At 42.6% G+C, this 4332-nt stretch overlaps 1 pseudogene; it reads left to right on the forward strand.

Annotated features, from left to right (window-relative positions):
- Window positions 1-2214: 2214 nt before the first annotated feature.
- Window positions 2215-3009, forward strand: LOC129647678 (translation initiation factor IF-3, mitochondrial-like; annotated as a pseudogene).
- The last annotated feature ends 1323 nt before the right edge of the window (window positions 3010-4332 follow it).

Consider the following 4332-nt stretch of genomic DNA (forward strand, 5'->3'; position numbering starts at 1 on the left):
AAGTGGGTGGATTGGATCACAGAGGAGGTGGTGGAGCAAGGAGAGTTGCAGAGAGGCCAGGAGTGGCCAGAGGCAGTGATGGAAGAGAAGCTGGTTGCTAGTCCAGCTGTGTGCTGGGGCCCTTTTTCTGGTAGAGAAGGGTGGAGGATGAAGGCGATGAATGGGGGCCCACTTGGCCACGTGTGTACAGCAGGAGGGAGTAGGTGCTTCCTGAGGGGAGACTGCACTGTCTACAGGGAAGGAAAGGAAAGGGAAATAGGTAGACAGAGAGAATAGAGGCAAAATATCTCCTGTTGTCTGCCTCAGAAAGCAAGAGGACTGTACCCTGGCTTCTAGGACCCCCAGCCAGAGGATCTTCCTACCAAGTTGTGGGCACACCCGAAGTCTCCAGTGTTAAGTACACACTTCACCCTGCTCTGCCACTATCTTTTTCTTTTTTTAATGCATAACTCCCAACATTACCAGAAATCAGTTCCAATAAGAAAAACTAAAAAAAACTAAAATCTTGTTCTCTATCTAGAAAGCAAAAGATAGACTCCACACTATGGAAGGTGAAGGGGTCTCACCCCAGAGCCTGTTTGCAGGCTGCTTCTGCCAAACCTTATCAATCAGTGGCCTGGTATAGGACAGTCAGGGTTGTTGCTGAAGAGCCCCAGAAAAAGGAGTTAGAACAAAAGCAGGAGCTGCAGGAGAAGAACCACGACCATAGGAGACGGGTTCTTGGGACATCTGTCAGTCTGTCTTCCGGTACTCGTAGGGTGTGGAGTTTTTCAGTGATCCCATTTCAAGTATTAGCTGGCATTCAGGACTGGAAATGGTCAGTTTTCATTCCAATCCCAAAGAAAGGCAATGCCAAAGAAGACTCAAACTACCACACAATTGCACTCATCTCACACGCTAGCAAAGGAATGCTCAAAATTCTCCAAGCCAGGCTTCAGCAATACTTGAACCTTGAACTTCCAGATGTTCAAGCTGGTTTTAGAAAAGGCAGAGGAACCAGAGATCAAATTGCCAACATCCACTGGATCATCAAAAAAACAAGAGAGTTCCAGAAAAACATCTGTTTCTGCTTTATTGACTATGCCAAAGCCTTTGACTGTGTGGATCATAATAAACTGTGGAAAATTCTTCAAGAGATGGGAATACCAGACCACCTGACCTGCCTCTTGAGAAACCTATATGCAGGTCAGGAAGCAGTAGTTAGAACTGGACATGGAACAACAGACTGGTTCCAAATAGGAAAAGGAGTACGTCAAGGCTGTATATTGTCACTCTGCTTATTTAACTTCTATGCAGAGTACATCATGAGAAACGCTGGGCTGGAAGAAGCACAAGCTGGAATCAAGATTGCCGGGAGAAATATCAATAACCTCAGATATGCAGATGGCACCACCCTTATGGCAGAAAGTGAAGAGGAACTAGAAAGCCTCTTGATGAAAGTGAAAGAGGAGAGTGAAAAGGTTGGCTTAAAGCTCAACATTCAGAAAACTAATATCATGGCATCTGGTCCCATCATTTCTTGGGAAATAGATGGGGAAACAGTGTCAGACTTTATTTTTGGGGGGCTCCAAAATCACTGCAGATGGTGACTGCAGCCATGAAATTAAAATACGCTTATTCCTTGGAAGGAAAGTTATGACCAACCTAGATAGCCATATTCAAAAGCAGAGATATTACGTTGCCAACATAGGTCCATCTAGTCAAGGCTATGGTTTTTCCAGTGGTCATGTATGGATGTGAGAGTTGGACTGTGAAGAAAGCTGAGCACTGAAGAATTGATGCTTTTGAACTGTGGTGTTGAAGAAGTCTCTTGAGAGTCCCTTGGACTGCAAGGAGATCCAACCAGTCCATCCTAAAGGAGATCAGTCCTGGGTGTTCATTGGAAGGACTGATGTTGAAGCTGAAACTCCAATACTTTGGCCACCTCATGCGAAGAGTTGACTCGGAAAAGACCCTGATGCCGGGCAGGGGGTGGAGGGGATTGGGGGCAGGAGGAGAAGCGGACGACAGAGGATGAGATGGCTGGATGGCATCACTGACTCGATGGACGTGAGTTTGATTGAACTCCGGGAGTTGGCAATGGACAGGGAGGCCTGGCGTGCTGCGATTCATGGGGCCGGAAAGAGTCGGGCATGACTGAGCAACTGAACTAAACTGAACTGAACTCCACTAAATGCCATCCACTGGGGATGATTACAGTTCTTCCTAAAAAGGATGGCTGCTCTTTTCCTGAAGAAGTTCACATCACAAGCCAGAAAGACTGAGAATAACTGCATTAGAAGATGTTTGGGTAAGTACATCCTACAGAAGCTGGTGCCCATACAGTGGTCCCCAGTACCAGCCTGCCTTATTCACACAAAAGCTTTTAGTACTGAAGACACCCAGGACGAGGGAAAAAAAAAGAAAGGGATGAGATGTCTTTCAGTAACGTTGGGAGAAAAATCAACAAGCGTTATCATTCACGTGCTGGAGGAGCAGGGCAACGACCACATGCACAGAGCTGCCCATCGGGACCTATGGCTGGTGAAGAGGGGTGGAACCCGCCCAGTATCAGCTCCTGACCGGCTCACAGATCCATCAGGTGCAGCTGCGGCTCAGAAAGATGGAGAGGGCTGAACTCAAGCCAGAACCCACCCTGGCAAAGGAACTGACTTTTTCTTCAAACATTAGACAACATGATTTGGATACCAAGAGTAAACAGATTCAGGAGTGGATAAAAAAAAAAAGTACAAAGTTCAGATTACAATAAAGAAAGGAAAGAATGCAGGCAAGCCCGAAAAAAAAAAAAAATGCAGGAAACAATAGAATCCTCCAGACAATGTCTTCTGTCCAGCGACTTTCTCATCCAAGCCTTAGCCCATTAGAGGTGACAAGGCTGTGATGTGTGTTCTTGGTCTCTTGAGCAAAAAGGAAGAGAATGCGTGGAAAGCAGCTCTGGGTACCCAGAGAAGAGACACTGTGAGCAGGGAAAATGGGAAGGATGGAGCATCTGATGTCCTGCACCAGTGATTTTTAATAAAAAACATGCTTCTGAGAGATAGAAAAAAGAAAAGAAAAAGGCTCCTAACTATCAATCTATTGAACTATTATAATTGAAGTGACCCAAGCCTTGCCTAAGTAAGAAAGGTGTTCGCTGTGTCAAATGCAGTGGCAGAGACACTTCTCGTCAAACACTATGAAAAACCACAGTATTACGGTATCACAAAAAGAAAATGGCAATTTTCCAGCAACCAAACTCAAAGACATGGGCCAATATGATCTACATAAGGAATTTCAAAGAGCTGTTATGAAGAAATCCAACAAACCAAAGAAAATTCAGAAGGGAAGTTAAATGACCTCAGAAATAAAAACTAACAGACAGAGGAGTACTTTACTAAAGAAACTGAAATTCTAAAAAAGAAACAGGTAGAAATTCTGGAGCTGAAGTACTCAATAAATAAGGTAAAGAATGCATTAGAAAGCTTTGGAAATAGAACAGATCATATGGAAGAGAGAATTAGCAAGCTCAAGGGAAAAAATATATAAAGAATTTTGATGCAGGAGAAAAGGAATGTAAGATTTTTAAAAAGTAAAGAAACTATGTGAGAACTGATTCCATTAGAAAAGTCAACACAAGAACAATGTGTTTCTTAGAAGCAGAAGAGAGGAAGAAGGGAGCAGAGGGTATATTTAAAAAAAAAATGATAGTTGAGAACTTCCCAAACATGGAAAGAACTTGGTATACAAGTCTATGAAATTATATAACACCTTATTATCTCAATGCAAAATGATCTTCTTCAAGATACATTATATTGAAATTATCAAAAGTTAACAATACAGGACAAATTTTAAAAGCAGCAAGGGAAAAAAAGACTGTCACCTATAAAGTTACCCCCCTTTAGGCTATCAAGAGATTTCTTAGTAGAAACTCTACAGGCCAGGAGATAGTAGAATCACATATTCAAATTATTGAACCATGAAAATTGCCAGCCAAGGACATTCTATCCAGCAGAATTACCATTCATATATGAAGGATAAACTAAGGCTTTTCCAGATAAACAAAACTGAGAGAGTTCACTACCACTAGACCTACCTTACAAAAAAATATTGAAAAGAACTCTTTAAGCTGAAACAAAAAGACTAAAGTACACAATACTCTTATCTATAAGGACAGACATAAAGGTAGGATGGCAGACTGAAATTAGGCCAACTAGGGAGCTGTTTCAGTAGTCCTGACAAGGGACGTTGCAAGGTAACTTGAATTAGAATTATAGTTGTGGAAATGGTGAGTATTGGTTGGATCTGGCCAACATTTAGAAGCTAGAGCAGATCTGATATGATAATGATTAAGGT

Source organism: Bubalus kerabau, chromosome 3 (assembly GCF_029407905.1).
Source record: "Bubalus kerabau isolate K-KA32 ecotype Philippines breed swamp buffalo chromosome 3, PCC_UOA_SB_1v2, whole genome shotgun sequence".
NCBI classification, from domain to species: Eukaryota; Metazoa; Chordata; class Mammalia; order Artiodactyla; family Bovidae; genus Bubalus; species Bubalus kerabau.